This window comes from Orcinus orca, chromosome 18, assembly GCF_937001465.1.
Source record: "Orcinus orca chromosome 18, mOrcOrc1.1, whole genome shotgun sequence".
NCBI classification, from domain to species: Eukaryota; Metazoa; Chordata; class Mammalia; order Artiodactyla; family Delphinidae; genus Orcinus; species Orcinus orca.
In genome coordinates, this window is record NC_064576.1 from 61,126,784 (window position 1) to 61,139,273 (window position 12,490).

Sequence of the window (12,490 nt, forward strand, 5' to 3'; positions counted from 1 at the left end):
GTCAGGAGGCAACACTGTTGGGTGAGCAAATTTGGAAATAGGAAAAAAGAGATGGTAAACCTAGAAAAATAGAAATATTAGGCTGAAATAAGTATACATTTAAACTTCTATCTCAAATTAAATATAAGTTTCAAACCTGATAAAAAGAAGTAACTAATATTTTGAAGAGTGGATTTTTCCTTAAAGGTAAGATATTAAAATAAAAACAAAGCAAAACAAAAACACTGAGCCTAAATTTAAACATTAATCTCAATTTTAAAAGGTAGGCCTCATACCTTTTTCTCCTTAGGTTTATTTTCAATATAAATATATGTAGAGAATTAAAAGAGATATATATTTTTTTAACAGCAAAATTTTTACCAGATGAAGAAGCTTAAAAATGTTGGCCTTGTAGTCTATTTCTAGGAATTCATCCTAATTTAGCAAATAATCTGAAATGCTAAAATAGATTTATGCATAAAAAGTTCATAGCAACATTATTTATAAGAAAGTAAGGAAAATAGCTTAAATGACCACTTAAGGAAACACTACTCCACACAAGGATCATTAATGCAGCCACTGAAAATGTTTTTAAAGAGTTTTAAATAATTTGAGGAAACATTTCTGATAAATTGTTATGAAAAACAGACAGTGTGCTCAAGCAAACAGTTTAAACTTCATAAGCTTAAAAAACTGCGTGGAAATATGTCAACCAATAGTCAGTTACCTCTAAATAAAGGAATTATTGGTTGTTTTTTTCTTGCTGTCTCTTTAAAAAGTATTTTTTCTTTACTTTATTTAAACATATTTTCAAATTTTTCTTCACTTACATGTACTACTTTTATAATCAGAAAAAGAAACCTATTACTTGGCGTAGATATGTGTTTATGTCCCAATGATGTGTTTTCAGTATCATCACGAGTATAAATATTGTTGCCCAAAAGAAAAGTTTGATATTGATTTAAATCCAAACAATGGAGTTTCCAAAACAAACACTGGTACATATCCTATAACTTGTAAAATTATAGTGGTTTAATATAATTTATTAATTATTTCGACATAGCAGGCTCTTAGTATGTTCGTTGATGATGAGATGGTTAGAGAAGGGATACTCAATTAATTTACCAAGTTCCTTGAATCTGTCAGTTAGCAACTCTCCCACCAAGAGATTAATGATATAGTCCTATGTTAAAAAGTTGTCCATAAAAATCTCCCTTAGTTTGTGTGGTGCACTTTTGCAAACTATTATTTTGTATTTCAAAAAGAACAGTGTCTTAAGTGCTAATTTTTTACAGACACAAAAGGGAGAAAAATTGATTCTTACCTTGTTTATGTTGGCCAGCTATGAGCTTCAAGTAAGATTCTGTGATCTGTAAACCACCAGTAAAAAAGGTTTCTTGTGGAAATAACTGGCAACAATACTTACCTTGTAAGGTTGTTATGTTTTAGAAATCATGTATGTAAAGTACCCAGCATAGTACATGGCACCTAGGCATTCAGTAAATGGTGGCTGTTATAATAATACAATATATAATATTACTATGACATTATCTGTCATATATAGAGGTTGAGTTGAAAAAATATGAAGTGCAGTCTATTTAAAAACATTATTCTACACTTTCAGATAAAGATGGGGAGTGAAGGCTGATCACAAAATTTTCCTGCCCAAATACTTTACAAAATAGTTTGCGCGAAAAAAAGAACAGTAAAAACTCCTTTAAAAACCTTACCAGGGACTTCCCCGGTGGCGCAGTGGTTAGGAATCTGCCTGCCAATGCAGGGGACACAGATTTCAGCCCTGGTCCGGGAAGATCCCACGCTCTGCGGAACAACTAAGCCTGCGGAACTACTGAGCCTGTGCTCTGGAGCCCGCGAGCCACAACTGCTGAGCCTGAGCCTGAGTGCCACACTACTGAGGCCCGTGCGCCTAGAGCCCGTGCTCCGCAACAAGAGAAGCCACCGCAATGAGAAGCTTGCGCACCGCAACAAAGAGTAGCCTCCGCTCGCAGTAACGAGAGAAAGCCCGCGCACAGCAACAAAGACCCAAGGCAGCCAAAAATAAATAAATAAATAAATTTATAAAAAAATTACCAGAAGCAGCGAGAAAAAAGAAAAGTCTGCAACCTAAGCCAATGAAGGCCAAAATAATACTATTATTTCAAAATAAATAAATAAATAAGTTTGGATCAGCAAGAAATGAAATAAGCATGGCTGGAAATCAAATTCTCACCAAAAGAAAAGACTGGAAATCCCAGCACATTCCCTAGTCAATTCATCAAGATGATTATGCCTTGTCTCCTCTCTCCTAAATCTCCCACATTTCCCTGCTCCTCACTTCGAACATTTTATTGATAAATAGAAGCTATCACAAGAGAAACTCCTTTTTCCCACGTTATACCTATCAACCTGACTTCATCTGTACTCTTCCTTTATAAAGGGTCAACTCTCCCTGCTCTTATCTAAGGCAAGCCCCTCTACTTGTACCCTGGATCCCATCTTGTATAGTCAAGGATGGTGCTCCTGTGATTACCCCCTCCATTTCCTGCATCCTCAGTTTCTCTCTCTTTACTGGATTATTCCAATCAGTAAACATACTGTAGTATTTCCTTCTAAAAACACCATCACCCTAGACCTCATATCCTCTTCCACTTACTTGGTGAGTAGGAGCCCATTTTTTCTGCTCCCTTTTATAACAAACTTTTTTTTGCGGTACGCGGGCCTCTCACTGTTGTGGTCTCTCCCGTTGCGGAGCACAGGCTCCGGACGCGCAGGCTCAGCGGCCATGGCTCATGGGCCCAGCCACTCCGCGGCATGTGGGATCTTCCCGGACCGGGGCACAGAACCCGTGTCCCCTGCATCGGCAGGCGGACTCTCAACCACTGCGCCACCAGGGAAGCCCCTATAACAAACTTTTAAAAGGTTGTCTCTACTTGGCAGTTTCCACTTCCTCACCATACATCATCTCTTTAGTCCATTCCAATTAGGATTATTGTCTCCATAGCTCCACCTAAACTGCTCTTGTTGAGATCATCAGTTACCTTCTTGCCAGATCATTTTCCTTTTCCCAAATGTTTGGGACTCCCAGGCATATTCCTCACCCTTTTTTTTCTTCACCATAATATTAATTTCCCCCTCAGTCATCTTATCCAATTTTTCTGATTTTAAATATTGTCTGTGTTCTTAGGACTCCTGAAATTTGTATTCTATCCCTAATACCTTTGTCGAGCTCCGAACCCGTATCTACCAACTCCACTCAGATGTCCAATAAGGACTGCAAAGTTAACTCATTCAAAACAAACATACTGGTTTTCTTCTCCCTCTCAATTTACTTCTCCCCAAGTTTCCCCCATGTCAACAAGTGGCATTATTTTCATCCAGTTGCTCAAGACAAAAACCTAGAAGTCATCCTTAATTCCTCTTTGTGCCAGTTATTAGGCTGTTATCTCTTAGCAATAAACCATTCCATACTCTGTGATGCTGGGACTGGGACTCTGCAAGCTACATTTCTATACTTTGCCAGCTGAATCCTTGCTACAGTCTGTCAGTAAGCGACATTAGAAAAAAAAGACTAAAAGTCAGGAAGAGGGAAAAAGAACTTGCTCCTCCTTGTTGGCTTTCTGCACCTGCCAGCATTGCCCCAGTTATGGACCTTCACCCTCACAGCAGCAGTTAGCCCCAAATTTCAACTATTTTCCACTTCCCTAGAACCAGCCTCAGCACACCTCTCAGAGCCACTAGCAGCAAGTGGGCAGCATCCCCTGCCCCAGGTCAGGGTTCCAACTCTGCTGGGTCTCCCCTCCTAGCCCCGGGGTTCTAGTAACTTCAGGTCTTCCCAAGTTTATCCAGGACTAGGTTAGTTCCTGAAGTTATTATATTATCTCAGTGCTCCCCTTTTCCTTTTTCAGTTAGACAACACCTGTCTGACCAATTCTTTATACTCAATTTATTGCTGTTGAAATACTTAGCAGCAGCCAGAGTGACTCCTCTAAAGCATATGTCATCTCCTTGCTCCTCATCACGGTTGGAACAAAATTCAGCCTCCTCTTTCAGGCCTTCAGCCCCTTTTGTGACCCGGCCTATCCAACTTTCTAGTCTCACCTCTCACCAGTTTCTGATTACTCATTCAGTTCTAATCATTCTGTCTTGAACACACCACTTTTCCACTGCAGGGCCTTTGTACTTGCTCTTCTCTACATCTGGATTGTCCAGGTCTTTGCCTGTCTCACAGCCTCGTTCCATTCACGTTTATTCTCAAATGTCATCTCGGAGAGGCCTACTCTCACTGCATTATCTAAAATGCACAATTCCCCCCCACCTCCATTTCCTTACCTGGGTTTCTTATTCTCACTACCTGACTTTGTTATGTTATTTCTCCCTCCCCTATTCTCAAGTAAAAAGCTTCATAGCTTCACATAAAGGAAGGGATGTGATCTTATTTATCCCTGGTGCTGGCACTCAATAAATTCCAGTTGACAATTGAATTTAATAAGTGAATGCAGAAGAAAAGTGGACCAAAGTAATTGCAAACAAGGTAATATGCAAGTGAGACAAAGACAACATGATATAGCCTACTTCAACTCCCTGAGTACATAATGCAACAAATGAATCAGAAGAAGCACTTAAAGATGTAACAGAAGAGAATTTCCACAAAATCATGAAAGAACTGAATCTGCAGAATAAAATGTTCAAAGAAAAATGGACATATACTATTCATATCAAGGCATATACTGGTTAAGCTATTAGCCATGAAGAATGAAGGAAAAAATTCAGACCTCCAGGCCGAAAACTAACTTATCAGAGGGAGGAAATCATGCTGGCCTTAGACTTCCTCTAAGCAATATTCAAAGCCAGAAAACAAAGGAAAAATGTTTGCAGTCTTAAGGCAAAGCCAGCATGACGCCAAACTATGATATCTAAGTAAGTGACATTCAGAAATTGATGAAAAAGGCAAACATAACATCCACGAATCCATGTTAAAAAAAAAAAAAACTACTTAGTGAGGAGCAGATAGCTAAGTGATGAATCAAAATTAATAAGTAGGAATTGAGAACTGAGGTGTGTTGCGACCACTGGATTTTAAAATAGAGATCAAGACCAAATGACCAAAGGAATTAAGGTTACAAAACAGGAACATTAAAACCTTCACTTTAAAAAATAATGACATAAATAAAAATATATCTTTTTCATGGCAGAGTCAACTTGCATTTCTAAATTGGAAACATACAGATAAAAAAATCTCCAAACTCTTAATTTTTTAAACTTTGGATATTTTAGGACATAAGATCTCTTGTGGCAAAGAAACATTTTTCTAGAGTTCAGCAATTCCTTCAGCTTATCTTACTACTACCAAATTCAAATAATTTTAACACTTTAAAAATTTAAAAAGTATGCACATTCTCATCTTAAATAAGATTAACTTATTTGTATAAGTTACAAATAGAAATATGCCTACCACGATGGTCACTTAATATTGATGGTAAAATCTGGGATCTGAGGAGATTTAAAAACCTTCCTATAACTTTCTATATTGTTTGAATTATTTATAAATGAACATGTATTGTTTTTATGAAACCAATAAAAACACTATCCTTAAAATACTATTATATACAGCAGTGTGAATATACTTAATACTACTGAACTGTACATTTTAAAATTATTAAGATGGCAAAGGGCTTCCCTGGTGGCGCAGCGGTTGAGAGTCCGCCTGCCGATGCAGGGGGACACGGGTTCGTGCCCCGGTCCAGGAAGATCCCACATGCCGCCGAGCGGCTGGGCCCGTGAGCCATGGCCGCTGAGCCTGCGCGTCTGGAGCCTGTGCTCCACAACGGGAGAGGCCACAACAGTGAGAGGCCCACGTATGGCAAAAAAAAAAAAGATGGTAAAGTTTGTTATGTGTTTTTTTACCACAATTAAAAATAAAAAATACTATTATAAAAATTATGATATAGGTCCAGCCATTATGGCTTTACAGATGGATTTTGACTATCCCAAATTCTCCTCAAATCAATTTTTTCCACCAAAGATTACCCCTCAAATTATACCCTTCACATAATACTCTGTACTTGCTTATACCTTATCTAATTTAATTTTAGAAACAGAGACCATTCACTGGCAGACATTGTTATAAGTATGCAAAATGAAAAGATGCATGTAAAAAGTAACTAATATGTTGTATTACTCTATTAAATATCTTAGTGTTATGAAAATGTAAATATATGTTATTTGATTTACATATTTTGGTGGAAATCTTTTAATGATTTTTTTTCTGATTGTTAAAATATGTGCCCATTTTAGAAAATATGAAAAAGAAGGTAAAAACCACCATAATTACATAATATATTTTGGTATATTTTTTCTCCCAACCCTTGAGGAGAAATAGTTTTGTAACCTAAAAGATTTATCTGTACATTAAATTAAACATTAGTGTTTCTCTGTGGCATTAAGTATTTTTAGTGGTTGCAAAAATTCCATTAGATTGATGTACCATGGTTTATTTAATCACTCCTTTACTACTGAATATTCAGATTGTCTCCTCTCTATAGGTGCTGTAATGATCATATATAAATCTTTGACTTCATATCTAATTTTTTTAGGATTGGTTCCTGGAAGTGGAACTACTATTATCAAAGATTTGGACACTTTTGACTCCAGAAAAGTAATATAGTAATAGATGAGTTTGTAAATTTCATTGCATTCTTAGCAACACTACCTGTTAGCACTTTTCTTTTTTTCTTTTTTTAACATCTCTATTGGAGTATAATTGCTTTACAGTGTTGTGTTTCTGCTGTATAACAGAGTGAACCAGCTGTATTTATATATATATTCCCACGTCCCCTCCCTCTTGCGTCTCCCTCCCACCCTCCCTATCCCACCCCTCTAGGTGGTCACGAAGGACTGAGCTGATCTCCCTGTTCTATGTGGCTGCTTCCCACTAGCTATCTATTTTACATTTGGTAGTATATACATGTCAATGTTACTCTCTCACTTCGTCCCAGCTTACCCTTCCCCCTCCCCATGTCCTCAAGTCCATTCTCTACATCTGAGTCTTTATTTCTGTCCTGCCCACAGGTTCTTCAGAACCACTTTTATTTTTCAGATTCCATATATATGGGTTAGCATACGGTATTTGTTTTTCTCTTTCTGACTTACTTCTCTCTTTATGACAGACTCTACATCCATCCACCTCACAACAAATAACTCAATTTCGGTTCTTTTTATGGCTAATATTCCATTGTATATACGTGCCACATCTTCTTTATCCATTCATCTGTTGATGGACACTTAGGTTGTTTCCATGTCCTGGCTATTATAAATAGTGCTGCAATGAACATTGTGGTACATGACTGTTTTTGAATTATGGTTTTCTCAGGGTATGTGCCCAGTAGTGGGATTGCTGGGTCATATGGTAGTTCTATTTTTAGTTTTTTAAGGAACCTCCATACTGTTCTCCATAGTGGCTGTATCAATTTACATTCCCACCAACAGTGCAAGAGGGTTGCCTTTTCTCCACACTCTCTCCAGCATTCATTGTTTCTAGATTTTTTGATGATGGCCATTCTGACTGGTGTGAGGTGATACATCATTGTAGTTTTGATTTGCATTTCTCTAGTGATTAGTGATGTTGAGCATCCTTTCATGTTAGCACTTATTTTCAATCTCTGTCAATCTGATGGAAGACTCTTTCTGTAATTTAGTTTGATAAAGTTGCATTTTTGCTGATCCACTCAATAACTTTACTATTTCAAGGACTTATAATTCTTTGTCTTCTCCATGATGCTTAACAGAGCCTTGCTAAGATACAGAAGAAATGTATTGTTTTATTGGCTTTGGCAGCATTTCTTTTAAAATACATTATATCTTGAACACATAGAAAGGTGAAGAAAGAGAACATCAAAAAGGATCCAAATTATTTTACTTAATAAAAAGTAAGATTGTATTCAATTCTTAATGTAGTCATAGAGCGTTATTACTATCAGCCAGCAATATCATATTTTATTTATTGAAATCATATTGAATTTATTGCTTAATGTGCCATTTTTACTACAGCACTTTTCAAAATTCTTCAAAATGCTTAGTCTATAAGGTTAAGAAAAACATTCACTAGATAACTACTTTGAAATAATTTCCTCAACTCTGCCTTCATTCAAGAGGCCTAAAAACAGACTGGCCTACTTCCAACTTTCACGTTATCTTTGCTATGAAGTCATTCTATAGATAGGTTAATAAGCATTCTGGCATACAGAAAAATAGTTTCTGTAAAACTATATTGCATAGTTTGGCTGGGGTTGTTCCTCCTTCAGAACTGCATTACGTAATTTTAAAGTGTTTACTTAAGCTCCTTTGGGCTGCCTCCATGGTAGCTATGAAGTCACTGAGAATTAGGAACAGTTTGGGGCCTGATAACAAAGTCTATTAGTTTAATGTGAACACTTTGTCAATTTTTTTTTTATCACTGCCATATAAGGAAATTTAAAAACAAGGATATTAATTCATTTTATTTTTTTAAAAAGTTTGCTACTTCAAAAATCATTAAGAAATACACACACACACACAAAAGGTTCATAAATGTACCTTTGCTCATTACCTAAATGTACTTATTTTAAAACCCGTACTCTATAGCATGAATTCACAGTGTGATTTTGACTTATAAATAATTATGCAAAATTACCAAAATGTATAGAGCACAGGCTTTAGGAGAGTATGAATTATTAAAACGGCCTAAGCACTATTTCTATCTGTAAGTCATAAAGGAAGTTTTCTATGAGAACATCAAAGATATATAAATTATAATAATATCAGCTTTGGGAGAATTTAAAAAGATACTAGGTTATAAGATTATTTTATCTTGATTACACAGAGAAAGGGAGTATCTTCAGTTCCTTAGAGAACTCTTGAGCTCCTTTACGAACTAAATAAGAATGTGTCATGCAATGTGCGTTGTACAAGTGGGAGAAGAGTCATTCAGATTTTGTATGTTAATCAAGTGTTATATCACCTCAAGGAAACATGCAAATTCTTATAAAATACCTAAAATCTCAACCATCACTTTAGAATTACTGAGTTTTATGAACCAACAAGCCCAAGTAAAGTCAAGATCCTGACATCTGGGACTTCCCTGGTGGCGCAGTGGTTAAGAATCTGCCTGCCAATGCAGGGGACACAGGTTCGAGCCCTGGTCTGGGAAGATCCCACGTGCTGCAGAGCAACTAAGCCTGTGTGCCACAACTACTGAGCCTGTGCTCTAGAGCCCACGAGCCACAACTACTGAGCCCACGTGCTGCAACTACTGAAGCCCACGCTCCTAGAGCCCATGTTCCGCAATGAGAAGCCACCGCGATGAGAAACCCGCGTGCCGCAACGAAAAGTAGCCCCCACTCACCGCAACTAGAGAAAGCCCGCGCGCATCAACAAAGACCCAACACAGCCAAAAAAAAAAAGATCCCGACATCTAAAAACATGTAACCCTTTAAATGTCATTTTATTTTAATTATGTAACATGAGTTTATTATAAAATTACTTATAGGAATAATCTCGATAGCATTTTGTTTTTTAACTTTGAAGTCATTGATGGCCTTGCCAATGATCTAGTGAGGTCCAAAGTCAGGGACAATTCAAGGAGGGAATGGAAGAACTTTTAGGACCTGATTATCTCCTTGAAGGTGCAGCCACTGTGCGTGTCCTACCTAGCTTAGGAGAGAGAGAAGTGTCTGTGTATAGGAGGCCTAACCTGGAGGGGAGGGAATGATCATGAGGGAGAAAAATGGGGGATAATTATGAGACTGCCCAATCAGATTGGCTCTCGATTTGCTTTGCTGTAATGATGAAATGTTTGGGTTTTTATATTTCATTCTAATATCAAAAAGAGGATATTTATTTGGTTTCTTATGTTTAAACATTTTTCATATACAATATATTTATACATCTATTTATCTGAAGTTAATATGTGTGGTGATTTCAAACACGTTGCCAATTCTCTTCCCATTAAAAGGTAGAGTCTGATTCTCCTGTCTAGAATTGGTATGGCATTAGTTATTTGCCTCTAGCGAACAGAATGTGGATAGGATGCTCCAGACTTCTACGCTTAGGTCATAAGTGATACAGTTTCACCTGGCTCTCAGTCTTGGGACCCTTGGAGCCCAGAGCCCTGTTGTGAGGAAGCCCACACCACAAGGAGAGGCCATGTGCAGGTGTTCTGGCTGAAAGCCCTAGCTAAGGTGCCAGCCATACATGAGTACGGATTGCTAGGTGTGGAAGTGAACACGCCTTCGGGTGATGCAAGCCTTCGGCCTATGAGCTGCCCCAGCTGACTCCCAGTGGACCGGAAACAAGGTGTCTGCACAGCCCTACCCATACTGCATATTCATGAGCAAGTAATGTGTTTTAAACAACTAAGTTTTGGGGGTGGTTTGTTTTGTATTTGAGTCCCTGCTTCCATTAAATCTCTAGCTCAGGTTAGCTGTAACAACTAGGAACACTTTCCCTCCACTTTTCCTTGTTTCCCTAGCCAGACTGAGATCTTAGCACCTCCAGGTACTAATTGTGGATGATTAAGTGTGGTTTTGAAGTGCTGTTAGGAACAAAACCCACCATTATGGGGACCCATTCTAGCCAAAGTCCTTTTCCTTGAAGGCTTAGTGGTTGAGCTGCGGAAAAAGAAAGCTTGACGCCCTCCATCTCTCCTTTTCTTCTTCACTAGGTATCCCTGGTTTTAAAAAAGAGGGGAAAGCAAGATTTAATCTTCTCCTGCCCTCATCTCCCTTCTGAATTCAAATCTTTGGAAAGGTGCTTTCTTTTTCACTGAAAAGGTACACAGCCTTTTCCGTCTTACAAAGGGACCAAGCCAGCCACAGCTTTTTATTCCTTATGAAGGAAGCAAAACAGAGTTCCTCCTCCGGAACCCGAGGCCCACGTCTCCTCCCTCCCCAGACCAGAATGGGGATGGATCCCTTGTTCTGGCCCCACCAGCCAGTCACTTTCCCATCCCACCAACTCTTTCAAATTACCTTTCTTGAACCCCTCTTCTCTCTATCCCCACTGCCACTAGGTACACAGCAGTGGTTCTAGTTGATTCTTACTTAGATCACAGGATATTTTATTTTCCATCTTCCAGTCTCCAGGACCCCAACTGGTGTAATCTTTTCAAGGACCTGTAATCTTTTCATACCTGACCATGCATTTCCACTAAAAAAAAAAAAAATCCTTTCATGGTTCTCCCTTTCCTGCAGGTTTCAATCCGGAGGCCCAATAGTCATTTACTCACAAAGCAGCGTAAACCCTTGAAATTGTATGCAAAATTGTAATAGAAGTCTATAAGTACATTTTTTTTTTCCTGGAGAGAGACCAGATTGCTTTCCGTAGGTTCTCAAAAGGGTATGTGTTCCCCCAAAAGATAAAGACTTGTAGGTCTCAGGCTAAAGTCCAAACTCCCTAGCATGGACTACATGGGTGTGACCTGGCCATTCTTCCAGCCTCCTTTCTTTCCCTTCTCTTTACCCCTTTCATATCCCACCCATTCTTACTTGGCTGTGGTTGTTCACTACAGGCCTTTGTACATGATGCTTTGCTTGCTCAGCTTGGGGAAATCCTTTCCTTTCCTCTCTGCTTAGCTGGTCTAACTTTTGCCCATCCAGGAAACTGCCTTCTTTCTTTTAAGAAGCACCTCAGGCCATGCTACCTACAGAAAGTTGTGCAGGCTAAGCAAGCTAGGTGTGAACTCTTGCCTCCCTGAATCCAGCCTAGCAATTGCTCTTTCTTTTAGCATCTACCTCCTGGATTTACAAACTGGGGTGGGGGGTGGGAGAAAAGAAGATAAAACGTAAAGTAAAACCTGTAAAACAAGCAGTGACTAATAATTGTGCAGCACTTATACAGAAGAAGAACCCCAGGATGTAGTGTACATTTTTGTAGTGCTTTCTTGGGAGGGTGAGATTGGGTAGTAAATGTGTAGTTTATAGTTCCCTCAGAGTGTTAATGATAAATACAACACACACCTTCCTGTTAGAGAATATCCTATATGAATTTTCAACATCATCCAGTTTTCCTTTATTTTATGCCCAGCCAACAAATGGTGTTATGTATTTAACAAATACTGAAATTAATAAACAACATAGTTCTGATATTCTGCCATCTACTAGGACTGCTGGGTCATTAATCTGAATTATTTCTCCTTGGTTCACGCACCACCACCCAAAAAAGACGGTCTAACATCATGATGTGTCCTTAAAATTCTCCATCTACCCAGGAAGATGTTCCAACTTTTTGAGATAAACCGTGTACTAAGTCTGCTCGTGAGACCTGCTTTGTCTTACAGCACAGACTTTAAGTCAACCCTTCACTCTTTCAAAAAGTTAAGTCTTTTAATTGTTGCCTCGAAACAGAGCTCTTTGCCCTTCTTGGGCGGACGGATCTCAACGAAGTGTATTTCCCTGCTACTAACGCATAAACTTATAAATAGCGCTTACCGCGCTGAGTCACCAAAACCCGGAGTTTCCCCAAATAGCTTATAACGACT

General features: G+C 38.4%; 1 long non-coding RNA gene across 2 annotated transcripts in view; it reads left to right on the plus strand.

The window, feature by feature from the left end:
- LOC117203107 (uncharacterized) overlaps window positions 1-12,109 on the plus strand; it is a 36,844-nt gene extending 24,735 nt beyond the window's left edge. The window contains exon 5 of one of the 2 annotated variants that reach the window (XR_007473052.1): window positions 1,604-12,109. This is a non-coding gene — a long non-coding RNA (uncharacterized LOC117203107). The remainder of the gene's footprint in view (window positions 1-1,603) is intronic. The other variant, XR_004485741.2, reaches the window with a different exon arrangement.
- The last annotated feature ends 381 nt before the right edge of the window (window positions 12,110-12,490 follow it).